Source organism: Equus quagga, chromosome 20 (genome assembly GCF_021613505.1).
Source record: "Equus quagga isolate Etosha38 chromosome 20, UCLA_HA_Equagga_1.0, whole genome shotgun sequence".
Lineage (NCBI taxonomy): Eukaryota > Metazoa > Chordata > Mammalia > Perissodactyla > Equidae > Equus > Equus quagga.
Genome location: NC_060286.1, coordinates 40,330,305 through 40,346,549, shown reverse-complemented (window position 1 = coordinate 40,346,549; position 16,245 = coordinate 40,330,305). Strand labels below are relative to the sequence as shown.

Here is a 16,245-nt window from a genome sequence, read left to right as displayed (position 1 = left end):
CACACACACCCCACACCCATACACACTGGCATGCACACACACACATACCCCTCCACCTTTGCAGAAGTAATTTTGTTTCTCTTTTCTGTCAGAAACTAAAAGCCCTGGGTACTTGAAGGTTGTTAATGCTTTTTTGTCCACTTTACGGTTTTAAGGCAAACAAGAGATCCTGCAGTCGAACAGAAAAGAAGCCCCCAATAACGTGTGAAGCAATGTGCCTGAAAACTTGGCTTTGCTCTGAAGGTTGCAGGACCAGGAGCACTGAGCGCAGGAACGGCCTACCCAGCCCCTGGGACAGCTGGGAGGAGAGAGAGAGAGAAAAAAGACTAATGCGTTTTAATAATGCTCCTCGCAAGTCATGCAGGACTGCCAAATCCTAACCATAAAAGGAAAGATTAAAATTATGGAGGTGGGGAAGGGGAGAGCAGACAAAGTAATGAGCTTCGGGTAGGACTTGAAGAAGATCTGAAACAGTGGCCTGAATTTTCATTTTACGTACAGACTATTACAACATGAACTTGTTATATTTGCTGTTCACTTCTGGATAAGATGTTGTCAGTCCCTAAGCCGACTTAACAAAAAGTATCTAAAAAGGTGGCTTTAATCAATTTTTATTGGATACAATGGTTTTAAAACCTTTCAGCAAAAAGAATAAAAGCTATTCTTATCCTAAGTTTTCCTATAGATTTCCATTATTATAAAAAACCTTTCTATTTAAAGTACTATAAGGTTACATTACCCATAACACATTGTCTTCTAGACTGAATAGTTGTGATTAGTTTCAGGCAATATTCACTTGCATGAGAGCCTGTCCTTTAACAGTTGGGATGAAAGTCAGAAAAGCACAGTTTATGTGGTTTAAAATCCATCAATGGAGCCAAAGCCAGATAACTGGTTCTCTAAGATAAAATTTCCTGAAATGCACTGAAGCTAGCAGTCCGTCTTCAGGATAATACAGTAGGTATGTTTGGCTCTTGAAAGACACTTAAGACCAAAAATACCTAGCTTCTCCTCGTAGAACTCATCTTCCAGATTCTTATTTAACAAGTGGAGCAACAAGATTCTAAGGTTAGAACGCAAAGGAAAGTTTGAGTTCTAACCTCCCAAAACCCACATTCTCTTCTTTGTGATGACTGTTGCTCCTGTAGAACTTTTTTTTGCCCTTTCTTATTGACATTGTGTTAACTACTTTTTAAAAAGTGCCATCAACTTCTGCTTCAGCCAAGATGGAGCAACAGAAACTGGATTTGTCATCCTACCTAAATTAGTGAAAAAGAACAGTCAAAGCATATTACACAAAGGTTTTTAAGACATTGGACATCAGACAATGAGGGACATCGATCACCCAGAGACAGTAAGCAAAAGAGGTGAACCCTACAGTTGCCCCAGCAGACAGCCTGGAGAGTTTCCAGGAAGTGATGCAGGGAGGGGAACCCAGGTGGACCTGGAGGTCTCCCTAAGTTGGGGAGACAGAGCTGGACGTCCAGAGAAGCCAAGATGACTAGAGTCCACAGGGCAGAGTACTGAAGAGGAGCAAGCTGCAGAGAGAGAAGACTTCGGAAATCTGCAGAGAACATCCCCGAGTCTTCCGCTGAGAACTGACGAGCATTTACCCGTGAGGAAATGACCCGGGGCTGGTGAAAGAACCAGCCGAAAAGAACAGAGAGAACAACCACCACAGCTCACACAGCACTGGCAAGAGTTCCTGCCACCATCAGCCAGAGTGGAAAACCACATAACCCACAGGGCTTATAATCCACAGGGAGAACACTCATGGGATTTTACCCCAGACTAAACCCTACTCTGGTCCCCCTCATAAAGCTTAAGAGTGAGACTCGAAGGAATCAAACAGTTTGCAAGGAACCTAACCACATCCCAGAACAAAGCTGAGAAGTATTTATAGCAATATAAAAATATCCGGCTCCCCACAAGGTACAATTCAATGTCTGGGATCCAATAAAAAATCCCCAAAAACCAGGCATTCAAAAAAGCAGGAAAATATGACCCATAATAAGGAAAAGAACCAACCTAGCAAAACTAAGCCAGAAATGACACAGATGACAGAATTATTAGATAAGGAAAATTAAGCTGTTATTATAACTGTATTACACACATTCAAGAAGCTAGAGGAAAGACTGTATATGTTATGGAGAAGCATGGAAGATATATATTTAAAAAATAACTCAAGCTTCTAGAGATGGAAACTATAATATGCTGGATGAGACTGACTGCAAAGATTAATGAACATGAAGAAACAGCAATAGAAACTGTCCAAAATGAGATACAGAGAGAAAACAGACAAGAGAGAGAGAACGAGAATAGAACACCAAGGAGTTTGTAAGACAACCTCAAGTGTCCTAGCATCTTTGTAACTCAAGTCCCTAAAGGAGAGGAGAGAGCAGGGAACAAAAAATAATTGAAGAAATAATGGCTGAAATTCTTCCAAATTTGATGAAAATTATAAACCCACAGAACAAGAAGCTCGACGAATCCCAAGCACAAAAAACATGAAGAAAATTATACCAAGGCAGAGCAAAATCAAATTGCTTAAGACCAGTGATAAAGAGAAAATCTGGCAAACTAGGAACAGAGGAGAACTTCCCGCACTTGATAAAGAACACCTACAAAAAGCATACAGCTAACACTACACTCACGGCGAGAGACTGGATCATTTCCCACGAGACGAGGAACAAAGCACGGCTGTCTCCTCTCATCACTCCTATTCGACATCATACTGGAAGCCCCAGCTAGTGCAAGATGACAAGAAAAGGAAGTAAAAGATACACAAATTGAGAAGGAAGAAATAAAACTGTTTGCAGATGATATGACCGTCTATGTAGAAAACTCCAAAGAATCAACAAAAAAAAACCTCTAGAACTAATAAGAGATTATAACAAGGTTGCATGATCCAAGGTTAATAAATAAAAGTTGACTGCTTTCCTTTCTACCATCAACGAACAATTAGAATGTGAAATTAAAAACACAATACCATTTACAAGAGGACTAAAAAAATGAAATACTTAGGTATAAGTCTAACAAAATACATATAGGAGTTATATGCAGAAAATTATAAAATTATGATGAAACATTTAAAAAAGATCTAAAGAAATGGAGAGATAGTCCACGTTTATGGATTAGAAGTCCTAATATTGTTATGATGTCAATTTTTCCCAACTTGATCTATAGATTCAACACAATCCCAATCATAATCCTAGCAAGCTATTTTGTGAAGATTGAAAAGCTGATTCTAGAGATCATATGGAAAGGCAAATGACCCAAAATAGTCAACACAATACTGAAGAAGGGCAACAGTGTTGGAGAACTGACTCTACCTGACCTTAAGACTTGTTATAAAGCAACAGTAATCAAGACATCACGTTACTGGTGAAAGAACAGACTAGAGCCCAGAAATAGACCACTCGAACATAGTCAACTGGTCTTCGACAAACGGGCAAAGGCAATTCAACGGAGAATGGACAGTATTTTCAACAAACGGTGCTGGAACAACTGGAAATCCATGAATCTAGACACAGACCTTACAACTTGCACAAAATCAACTCAGGTTGGACAGAAAGGGAAATTAGAAAGTATTTTGAACTGAATGAACACGAAAAGATAGCATATAAAAATTTGTGGGGTGCAGCTAAAATGGTTCTGAGAGAGAATTTTATAGCTCTAAATAACTTCAGAAGAAAAGAGGAAGAAGCAAGAGGAGGAGGTGATGGGAAATGACCTCAGCTTCTACCTTAAGAAACCCAAAGTAAAGAGAAGAAAGGAAGTCATAGACCTGGGAGCAGAAATCAGGGAAACAGGGCAAAAAAACACCAACAGGGAAACCCAATGAAACCAAAAGCTGATTCTTTGAGACAACAAATAAAATTGACAAACCTATAGATGAATTAATCAGGAAAAAAAAAGAGAATACACAAAGTATCAATATCAGGAAGAAGAGGTGACAGCACTACAGATCAACAGGTATTAGAAGGATAACAGGGAATATTAGGAGCAACTTTATGTCACCAAATTCAATAACCTAGATGAAATACACAAATTCCTTGAGAGACAAAACTAGCAAGGCTCACATAAGAACAAATAGATAATCTAAATAGGTCTGTCAAAGAGAGTGAATTTGTAGACAAAAACCTTTCCACAAAACCCCAGACCCACATAACTTCACTGGTGGATTCTATCGCACATTTCAGGAAGAAATAATACCAGTTCTACGCAAACTCTTCCAGATAATCAAAGAGGAGGGAATACTTCTCAATTCTTCTATTAGGTATTACTGTGATGTTAAAATCAGACAAACATATTACGAAAAAAGTGTTGGTAAGCACGTGGAGCAACTGGATCTCTGACACACTGCTGTGGGAATGTAAAATGGTGCAACCACTTTGGAAAACAGTTAAACCTACGCCCACGGTGTGATCCAACCATTCCTCTCCTAGGTATCTACCCAAGAGAAAGGAAAGCACACGTCCACGCACAGACTTGGACACAAATGTTCAAAGCAGTTTAGCTGGAAGTAGCTAAAAACTAGAAACAGCCCAAATGTCCATCAACAAGTGAATATATCAACAAACTGTGGTGTGTCAACACAACAGTAACAAGGACATTTTAAGACTGAACAAGCAACAACGTGGATGAATCTGAAAATAATTATGCTGAGGGAAAGAAACCAGAAACAGAGCGCATGCTGTAGGATTCCATCTATATGAAATCACACAAGATGCAAACTAATCTTTAGTGACAGAAGGTTAGTCGTTTGGGGTGGGGGGACAGAGGGATGATAAGAGGGCACAAAGAAAGTTTAGGGGACGATGAATATGTTCATTATCTTGATTGTGGTTATGGTTTCATGGATATACGCATATGTCAAAACTTATCAAATTGTTCATTTAAATATGTTCAGATTATTGTATGTCAATGATATTTCCAGGGAGCCTTTTTTTTTAAAAAGGGGAGGGAAGCAGCCAAAAAACCCTGCCATCTTTCAGTAAAAAAAATTATATATACTTTAATGATTCCAGAAAATCTACTCAAGTATTACAAGATATCAAAAACCCTTTGTGGAATGAGGCAGGATACAAAGAATAAGAAAATATTCAGTTTGGACAAAGAAAGGAAAAAGTTAAATTGGACTGTTTCTGGACCTAAAGGTCATAGCAGAATTTTTTTCTCAATGGACCTCAAAACAAAAAAAAAAAAAAAAGAAAGAAAAATATTTTTAATCAGGGCCACTGCTACATACTCCAGCAGTCATAGTAGGACTGTATTTCCCCTACATCCCACCCTCCAATTTTACTCTCTTAGATTAGCTTTTAAAATCCCACCGGAAGCTCCTTATTCCAAATTCTACAAAAGATACAACCCTCTGGCTCACAGCTGCTGATGGTCCAATGGGAGCAGCACCAAGTTGCCGAGGGCTCAGGTCTGGGGCCCCGACCAGACGTGTTTCCACAGCACCTACCCCTGGGGGCTGCGGCACTCTCCACTGGGCTCTCTTTCCACTTAGAGTTCGGAGAGCGAGACTGAGATTAAACAACCAACTAAACCGTTTGGCTGAATATTCAGATCTATCCAAGAAGACATTTGCCTCTCCATATTCAAAGCCCTGCTTCCAACTCCATCCCAAAATACACTGGAAAATAGCGCTCCAAGTACATTTCTATAACGTGATCACTTTTAAAGAGCGCTCGAATAATAGAAATTGACAAAGTAGTTCTCTAATTTCTTAAATGCACTTGAAAAGGATATTTGTGCATTTGAGTGGTAGCATTTTCCAATGTGAAAATTTGCAGTTTGATTCTTTATTTGAGTACCATTTGAAATTTAACCTGAAACATAAACACTTAGAAAAAAAAAATGGGAGAAAGCCAAGGCCAGAAGAAGGGACAGGAGATGGTTAAAATAACCTTGTCAATCCAGAACCCTCAGAGAATAAGCTTCCCAGAAAGACAAGTATTAGGAAGGAGCTACCCTTTTAAGGAGCCCACTTTTTAAAGTTTCAGCCATTTTGCTAAACAACAAAAAGATAAACAACCCAATAAAAAATGGGCAAAGGACTTGAATAGGCATTTCTCCAAAGAAGATATGCAAATGGACAATTAGCACATAAAAAGATGTTCAACATCATTGATCATTGGAGAACTGTAATTGAAATCACAATGAGACACCCTGTCACACATACTATGATGGCTATAATCAACAAAATTGAAAATTAAGCACCGGTGAGGATGTGGGGAAATTGAACCTTGTACACTGCTGGTAGGAATGTAAAATGGTGCAGCCACTATGCAAAACAGTGTGGTCATTCCTCAAAAAGTTAAACAGAGAATTACCCTTCCACTCCTAGAGTACACACCCAAAAGGACTGAAAACAGAGACTCAAGTGGATATTTGCACACTCACATTCATAGCAGCATTATTCACAACAGCCAAAAGATAGAAACAACCCAGTGTCCATTAGCTGATGAATGGATAAAGAAAATGTGGCATAGCCATACAATGGAATATTATTATTCACCAAGAAAAAGAAATGAAGTTCTGATACAAGCTACAACACGGATGGAACTTGAAAACATTTGCTAAGTGAAAGAAGCCAGCCACAAAAAGACAAGCACTGTATGATTCCAGTTATATAAAATGTCTAGAATAGGCAAATTCATAAGGGCAGAGGCAGACTAGAGGTTACCAAGGGCTAGGGGAAGAGGGAATGGGAGTTATTGCTTCTTGGGCACGGAGTTTCTGTTCGGGGTGATGAAAAACCTTGGAAACAGATGGTAGTGATGAAGGTTGCACAACATTGGGAACATAATTAATGTCAGCGAATTTGTATACTTAAAGATGGCTAAAATCACAAGTTTTGTTATATATATATATATATAACACACATATATATATATTACCACAATAAAAAAGTGCTCTCAATTTTTTTCAACCATTTTGAATGACTGGCCTTCAAGAAAATGATATATTCATTCTTTCATTCATCTGCTCACTCTCTGTACCAGAGGCTGTGCTGGGTGACGGAGGCGCAGAGTCTGTAAGCACAGACAGTTGCTTTAAGAAAAACGCAATGGCAGAGAAAGAGGCAGGCATTCAAAGAGATGCACAGACCCTCAGACAAGGCTGGAGGGTCTGGAGGGCTCCTTGGTCCACAGGACAGTGGCGGCTAAGTTTTAAAGGACTAAGGAGTTAGCCAGAAAAGAAAGGCATCCCAAGAATGCCTAGTCTATATAAGAACAGCTAACAGAATGTTTAAGATGAGAACTAATGAGCTTGTACCTGCATTTTTGAAATAAAGAAAATGAAACATTGGTGGATAATAAACGTATAATGATTTGGAGCCATAAAGAAAAAAAAAACACTCTAACTATCAGACATCTATGAAAGGAACCTAGAAATCAATACCCAGACTGCAAAAACACGGACGACTTCAATTCCTTCCTTTTTCTTCATGGGTGAAAATTCTGCAGAGAAAGAGCATTCTGTCACCTTCCTAAGCCACATGTGCACTGTGGGCCTACTGGGTCCGGACATTTTGTGACAGTCCTCACGCTGACCTGGTCCAGACACTATATGAGGGTGGATTAGTCTGCTCAGGCACTGTAACAAGGTATCACAAATTGGGCAGCTTAAATAGCAGAAATTTATTTTCTCACAGTTCTGGAGGCTGGAATTCCGAGATCCAAGTGTCAGCAGGGCTGGTTTCTCCCGAGGCCTCTGCCTTTGGCTTGTAGCTGGCCATCTTCTCTCTGTGTCTCCACATGGTCATCCTTCTGTGCCTGTCTGTGTCCTAATCTCCCCTTCTTATAAGGACACTAGTCATTTGGATCAAGGCCCACTCTAGTGACCTCATTTTAACCTAATTACCTCTTTAAAGACCCAATCTCCAACGGGAGCCACCTTCTGAGGATTAGGACGTCAACATGAATTCTGAGGGGACACAGTTCAGCCCACAACAGATGGTATTTACAGCACCCAGACCTTCGAGATCCGGACACTCTGCGAGGGTATTTACTCAGTACCAGTACCGACGAGGTCCAGCTGCTCTGCCGGGGTCTTTATAGTCTGCTAAGTGGCTCTCTGTGGAGCAGGACCGTGCCCGCCTTCATGCCTGCTGTATTTATTTTGCACCTTTATTGGATGCGTACAATGCCTGGCTTTGAATGAATACAAAAATAAATGGATGAATTTACTGACACCCTCCACTGGCTGAAATCAGTATCTGGAACCACCTTGAACAGTCTTCTGCAGTGTTCCGAACCACAGTCACGTCCTGTTCCTGGCCCAGACAACGTTCTTTGTTTCACAGAACATTCCTGGTCACAGCAAAGGTCTAACGCCCATTCTGCTCCTGCCTTGTTTTCTCTCTTTGGCGTCAATCTGGACTTCGGCTTTTTTTCCTTCTAAAATAGAATCACATTTATAACATTCATAGAATTCTAGAATAGTCTAAATAGTGATTTTTTGCCCTAAGATTTTTTTTTTCCAGAAGCAGGGCAATTCTAAACTTGGTCAGAACCCTTGTGTCATATGGTTGTGGTGCCACTAGAGTCAATGAACCAGGGAAAGTGTCCATTCGCCATGGGACATGAGGACAGCACTCATTTTTACAAGACTGATGGGACTGTGGGCGGTTGTGACACGTTGCTTACAGTAACGATGCTCTGGGGGTTGGATGTCAGTCCTCTGGGAGAAGGAGTGGCCAAGACTGGAATTCTGCCCTCCCTGATAGTTGCTTCACATAACTGTGTCCCTTTCCTGCTCAAAATCAAGGTGTGGACGCATTCTGCAAATGCTACAGACTTTCTATATTGTAAAATGGTCAATCCTCACGAGAACGAACAGTCATACTAAGCCACACAGTGGCCCATTATTGGACAACCATGCACCAAGGTTCTTCTGTAGCTGGAGGGACAGACCCCTGCTCGTGTACCATAAAGTTGAGAGGCAAGACCTTCAAACAGGTCATGGCTCCTGTCAACAGAGATGCCTAATGTCTAAAACAATTTTTTTTTTTTTTACATGAAAGACCTTTATTTTTTTCCTTATTTTCTCTCCAGAGAGATCCAACTTGACTGTCCCCACTGCAGTCAACAGAGCAGAGCTCTGGGACCCTGTGAGTGGAAGTACACAGCGAGGGGCTGGCTGGAGCCGGGCATGAATTCAGCGCACCTGGAAGAAGCTCCCAGGCAGAGCCAGGCACTCGTCTCGCTGCCAAGGGTGCACCGTTCCCATCCTTTCGGAGTCGGAGGCTAACAGGGGAAAACAGACAACATACACATCACAGGCTATGCTGAGTGCTGGAACAGAGGTGGACACAAGGCGGGGGGAACGGGGAGGATGGGAGACGTGGGAGGAAGGACAGAGACTCTGCAGTCAGGACACTCAATCCTGTCACTTTCTAGCTATGAGATACTGAACGATTGTATGAGCTCTGAGCCTGGGTCTCCTCATTGTAAAGCAGGAGAATAACACCTAGTGGATAGAGCAGAGTGAAGATTAGAGATAATGCATACTAAAGACCTTGGCTCCTAGCAGTTACTCAGTAAACCACAGCTATTCTTGTTTTACCTGGGGCAATCAGGGAGAGCTGCCTGGAGGAAGTGGTACTTAACCCAGACTGATACTGAGTGAAACCTGGACTACACAGTCAAAGTCATTTTCATTATTCACAGTCATTAGTTCATTTTCTTCAAAATACTTAACACTTTAGGAAATTACCTTGTTCATTTATTTGCTAACTGGTTCATCATCCCTCTCCCACCAGAACGTAAGGACTTTTTTGTGTGTGTTTTCTTCACCGCTCTTTCTACAGAGCCTAGAAGTGGGCTTGGCATACCTCAGGCACTCAAGAAATACATGTTGGAAGAATGAGAAAACTAACACTTCGCTTGTGCTTTTACAGTCCAGTGTCCCCACATACACTGCTCCATCTGTTTCTATAATGAACAAGGTCAGGACAGGCATCATTTGATCACTTAATCCACTTTCACAGATGACAGAAATTCAGGTTCAGAAGGTGTGTCACATGCAGACCCAAGACCTCACGCAGGTCTCAGGATGCCAAGCCCTGTGACCCTCTGCCACCCCACGCTCCACCAGCAAGGGCCCCGGCCCCGATGCCTAAGCTGGGACAAGGCTCCGGCGAGGCCAGAGCAAGATGAGCTCCCGGGGCAGCCAACGAGGTCCACGTCCGGGACAGACGCTGCTGTGAGCCCAGCGCTGGCATGAGCACGGGAAAAGAAGCTCTTCTGCTGGGAGCAGGGTCTCCTGAGTGGCAATTTTATAAAAAAGAAATCGAGTCAGTACAAGAAGACACTAGTTCCACATCCTCAGCCAGCCTCCCCCACCGTCCCCTGGAACTGACGGGCATGGCAGGATGGCGAGTCTCAAGCTGGAAAGGCAGTGGGGGCCTTGGTCTTCTTCCCGGAGGAGGTGGCTTCTGGAGGGCCCGACGCTGGGGCACGCGGGAACCCAGCTTGTCAAAGCTCTGACACTCCAGCGCGAGTCCAGAAAACACAGATGGGTTGGACGGGTGACAACCGGCACGTCTGGTGGGGCGACAGAAGAGGAGTGCTAAAATACGAAAAGGCTACAGGGAGGTTTCAGCAGCCTGAAAGGGGGACGAAAGGAGTGGAAATAAGAGACGCAACTGGAGAAAGGGGGAGAGCGAGGCAAGCGCCACTGCTGACCTGCACAGGCAAATTCAAGTCCGGTGGTCTCTCCTGTGGGACACACACGACAACGAAGAGAAAAGAAATGGCATTTTAAAATGAAACAAACAAACATGCTCGCCACAATCATGGGTTCTGGAAGCCCCAGTCCAAGAGGTGTTCCGACAAGAGAGGCTGAGAGAGGAAATGAGAGAGGCGTGGGCGGGGTGGGGAGGGGTGGAGAAATGATACGAATGAGGATGAATAAAAGAAGTCAAAGCAAGAGATAGAGGGGTGAGGGGAGCACAGACCTCTACCTCCAACTCATACCCCAAGCTGGGGGCTGACCTCCGCAGGGCCCCGGTGGAACAATGACGACGCGTAACGGTAACTAAATTATCATTCACATGAGATCTGAGAAAGCACTTAGGAAACGTTAATACACCTTAGAAAGGTGAGGGATTATTACTAGTGTTCAAACAACTGACTGTTGTCAAATGATTATCAGCTACCAGGGTCCCCCCACCTCTCTCTCTCACACCCCCCATATATATATACATATAGCTCCTGCATTTGATATTCAAAAACACCACTAATGCTGGTGGTATGGTCTAAAAATGGGATTTTTTTTTTAAAGAGAAGGATAGGAGTCCTAACCATACTGGAGATAGATGTACTCTGCTCTCTGGTTAGATGCCAGAGCTTGTATTTGCAATCATTTGCAACCACCGCACACGCTGCAAAATGCCTTTGTTGGAAAAAGAGCAGCCCAAACCCCCATTTCTGCACACCAGGCTGTCTGTCTGCTCCTATTACTCAGCGTTCCACAGCGACATGGCATCATCGGAAGCTGTGCCTCAACCTGCTCCCTGATTGACTGCCCTCCCGGAGAGGGAGCGAATATCTCAGTTCTCTAACCACAAATACACTCACGTTCACGGTCTGTGGTTAGCCACAGAAGTACATTACAGAACCGACACGCTGGCAAATAGAAGTGTGATTGTAGATCCTAATCTAAGCGATTTTTAGATCTGCTCCTATTCCAGTTTATCGTTTGTTGTCACAGGGTGCAGAATCTCCAGAGTTGGAAGAGACAGAGTCCCCCTCCGTCTGGCACAGAGGCAGCAGGTGCAGTGAACAGAAAGGGCCCTGGTTACAAGGCCCAAGCCAGGGTCGGGTTACGGGAACGAGTCCTTTAACCTTAGACTCAACTTCCTCATCTGTGCAACAGGAAAAATGACCCTATCTCACAGGGTCACACTGCCGAGATGCTCACATTTAAAGAGCTCTACATAAAATCAAGAAACATTTAAAAGTCAGTGCAAGAATCCCGTCTGCAATAGCCATGTTAGTTACCGCGCAGCCTCCACTTCACCTGCAAACAACATCAGAGAGGGGACTGTCGAAGGCAGGGAGTCTGTGGTTAGGAAGTGTGTCCGCTTTCTGGAAATCTGCCGCAGGGCGTCTGTGCGTCTTCCCACCACACGGCTGCCTCCTTTCATGTGCTCCCCATCTCCTGGCAATCAGTGCACTTCAGTTCACTCTACAGCAGCTGGTCAGACATTACACCTTATCACAGCTGTTTGTGGAGTTGAACTAAAGCAAAACATGGCTTCAGTTCTGAACCCAGCCCTGGATCCACATCTGCTGTTAGGACAGAGTGAAAGTTCTGGGTAGGAAGTAGTTTGCTCGTAGAAAGTTCATTAGGTTAATGGAAAACTAATGACTCTGTATCTTTGGCCTGATGTTTTGTCTATTATCTGAATATGCATGGGACTAGTTTTCTAAGAATTTGCTTCTAAAACCAAACAGTAAAACTATAATGCGGAAACCAGGTTGGGAAGGTGCTGAGATGTCAAGATTCCTCCTCTGCATCCTCGATAACCCTCTCCCTGCACACTGCCACGTGCCCAGCACTGACGACCCACAGCAAGAACCAAGATGTGCAGAAGTCCCCTTCTGAAGGTCTCCTCTCTACCTGCAAGGTGGCGGAGCGTCCGGGTGTCTCAGAACGCATAGATATTCATCACAAGCAAGAGCAAGACACCATACAACTCATTTTCAGTAAACACAAAACTAACAATATTTTGAAGAAATAAAATACCATGTTACCCCCCACCTCCCCCCAAAATGATATGGTGTATAGGTTAGGGCTAGAAAGCTTACAATAAAAAGATTTAAAGCTAGATCAACTTCTACAGCCACCTAGCGGGCTGATAATATCCTCAAACCCTTGCCGACAAGTTGCCTGAATATCAGAGCACCTCCTCTGCACACGCCCCACTTCACCGCAGTCCTCCTGGACCTGACGCATGGGGGGCGGGGGTATCTTTCACAGAGAGCCTGGGTTAGAAGTGAGTGGTCTGTGTGCCCCAAGTCTAGGGTTAGGAGGCACTTTAACTGGTTATTCTTTGATTACATCTTGATTTTAAAAGTACAGAAACACATTAGGAAAGACTTTAAAATGCAAAGAGAAATAGAAAGGAACCCTCAGCCCCTCTCACCACAGATGAGGCTGGCTGCCTGGTGCCAAGCCACGGCTGAGGGGGCGGGGGGCCTGGGCATCATCAGGGAAGCCAAGGGGAAAGCCTGGGTTGCCCCGTTCCAGACTCTCCCTCCTTCCCACCCACGTCTCTTCACACCCACCGCCAGGGAGGGAAACCGCAGGAAACCCTCCTGACACCACGGGCTACTTCAGTTCTAAGACGAGCACACATCCTTCTAGCTCCCTCTTCCTGTCACTGCAGCGCCAGCCAGGGCTCATCCAAACCTCCGAGAAAGACGGCACTGCTCAGGTCATTGTTCCCTCTTTGGCCATCCTACCTAGGGAAAATAAAACTTCTGAAATTACCAGTATCCCGTATCAGCATAAAGAAAGAAAGGCAAAATTGCCGAGAACTGGGAAACCATAGAAGGGGAGAAAAGCCACCCTCTATTTTTAAAAGAAAACTATTCGGGGTGGGGGAAGAAATATAAACCGTAACTGGTATTTTTACCCTCCTTTACAGACTCAAAGTCTGTGCTAGTTCGGGAACAGAAAGGTGTTATACAGGCTGTAAGGCTCGTAAAGTATCATGTTTACTGTGCCACGTCGAAGGGCACGTTCAGACCTCAGCTCAGCAGCTGGTTGAAGGTTGAGCGTTAGATTTTTCTCTATTCCCTTCTGCACACATCAAGGACCAGGAGGACCCAGGTCTCGGTTTCCTTCCTCCCGAACATGCTGACCCCAGGACTGGAGCCCGTCTCCTTCGGGGTGATCTCGTCAACTCTCAGGGCTTCAGCCACGGTCTGTGCTGACGACTCCTAAACCGAAACCTCTGGCCTGGAACCATCTCACGCTCTAGTTCCGACCCCACAGGCTCACTGACGTCCTCAACGGAAGACAGGGACGCCTACGTCCACGTATACACAGGCGGGTGCACGTATGAATACGGTCTATGAAGTTCAACGGGTTGTCTAGACAGTAATCACCTCCCCACGCTCCCTCGCCTCCACGAACGAGCCACGTGCAGTCAGTCGATAATCTGCAAATCCCGGAGTACCCTTGACTGCTTCCACGTTTCTTACCCTCAACATCAAATCAATCATCAAATCCTGCCGACTCTAAATATCTAAATATTCAAAATGTTAAAAACCTTTTCAGGGGCCAGCCCAGTGACGTAGTGGTTAAGTACACAGGCTCCGCTTCGGTGGACTGGGGTTTGTGGGTTTAGATGCTGGGCACTGACCTATACACTGCTCACCAAGCCATGCTGTGGTGGTGTCCCACATACAAAACAGAGGAAGATTGGCACAGATGTTAGCTCAGTGACAATCTTCCTCACCAAAAAAAAAACAAAACAAAAAAAACCCAAAAAAAACCTTCTCAAGATCTATGCATCCTTTCTCCATGATCACTCCCTGGTCATTTGTTCTCTGGACTCCTGCAACAGCCTCAGCTGGCTCACTTACCAACCGCCAGGCGCCCCTTCCCCTTTTTCCTCATTACGGCAGAGCGATCTTCCTAAAATACAAATTTGATCAGTCCCTGCTTAAATCCTGTAGTGGATCTCCACCGTCTTTGGGATAAAATACTTAGCACTTGGGATCTGCCCTCTGGGTACTTCTTTAGCCGCCTCTGACCCCCTCTCCCCCCGCTCCTGTACCCCAACCCTCACTGGACGCTTGCGGTTTCTCAAACACTCTGGGCTCTCTCCTGCTCCAAGCCTTTTCCCAAGGCACTGCATCTTCTCCCCCTTCTTCACCTGGCTCACTTCTACTGCTGCCCTTCAAAGCTCATCAGCTCAGTGCTATTCTCTCCAAGAAACACCCCTCATCACCACCATTCCACTAGCAAGCTGGCTCGGGTGAGCGTCTGACATACTTCCAGAGCATCCCCTTGGCTTCCATCATCACGGCACTTACTAGCATGTTTTGCGAGCACCCTTTAATTTGACCCCCTCCTCCATTACACTGTGTGCTCCTCGGAAACAGGGGCCATGCCATCCATTTTTGGTAGGCTCGGCACCTGGCATGTCACCTGGCACAAAGCCTGCTGTGCACGAATGTGCCGAAGGAAGAGCTGTTTCTAACACTCACAGCAGTGATTCCAGAAGTTCAGTCCGGAGACCCCTGAGCGTCCCTGAGCCCCCCTCGGGAAGTCCCTGAGTCAAAATTACTTTCCTAACCATCCCAAGACATTACTTGCATTTGTCACTGTGTTGACATGTGCACAGATAATGCAGAAGCGATGGGGGAACACTGCTGGTGTCCCAGCCCTGGCCAGGCAGTGACACCAACCACTGTGCTCTTTGCCGCCACTTAGAGTAAAAAAACGCCAAGTTCATGTAAGAATGTCTTTGATGGAGCAGCAAAAAATATTAATTTTATTAAAACTCAATCCTCGAGAACACGTCGCTCGATTGTGTGTGACAAACGGCAAGCACACCTCAGCCCTTCGGCTGCAGCCAAGCGCGGCGGGTCTCCGAGGCAGAGCGCCGTGCAGCAGAGCTGAGAGCCTTCTGCCAGCGAACGTCATTGTCACTTGAAAGAACAGCTGAGAGACAAACCCCAGTTACTCCAACATGAGTGTTTTGTAACCATTTTCTCAGAAAGGGGCGAAGTGAGCCTGTCACCTCAAGAAAAACAATTGACAGTGTTTGCTGTCAATGATAAAATTTGAGCTTTCAAGAAAAAAACAGCACGTTGGAGAACTTGTCTCGGCCTCTGTGGCCCGACAGCCTCCCAATCCTGGGACTTTCTGCTGACATTGGTGGTGATATTCACCCACGAGATTTGTTTATATTGTACAATGAAACGGGTCAACACTTGGAAGACCCGCATAACCCAGCGAATCAGTATTTTTCAAGTGACTGAACCACGCCCGGTCACAGAGCCCTTCAAATGCAGGACGGACCAAACGGTTTGAGAACTCAGACCTCCAGAGTCAAACCGACAGCCTCGGAGCAGAAAGGCAGTGGGGCACAAGCATTTCCATCAAAACGGCCTCCTTCCCTCTCTTAGGAACCGGTCGTGCCCCCGGCAGTTAGAAATACGTCTTAGACTCGCCTCTGACGATTGTGCCATTTCAACTTACGCTTTCCTC

General features: G+C 44.6%; 1 protein-coding gene across 5 annotated transcripts in view; it reads right to left on the bottom strand.

Moving 5' to 3' along the window:
• Positions 1-16,245, bottom strand: part of EML1 (EMAP like 1) — a 166,118-nt gene that overhangs the window by 84,266 nt on the left and 65,607 nt on the right. The window contains exon 1 of one of the 5 annotated variants that reach the window (XM_046647539.1): positions 8,241-8,384. The exons of the other annotated variants lie outside the window; for them this stretch is intronic. The gene's annotated coding sequence lies outside the window, so the exon portion shown is untranslated. Of the gene's footprint in view, positions 1-8,240; positions 8,385-16,245 lie in introns of those variants that run through there. 5 annotated transcript variants of the gene reach the window in all.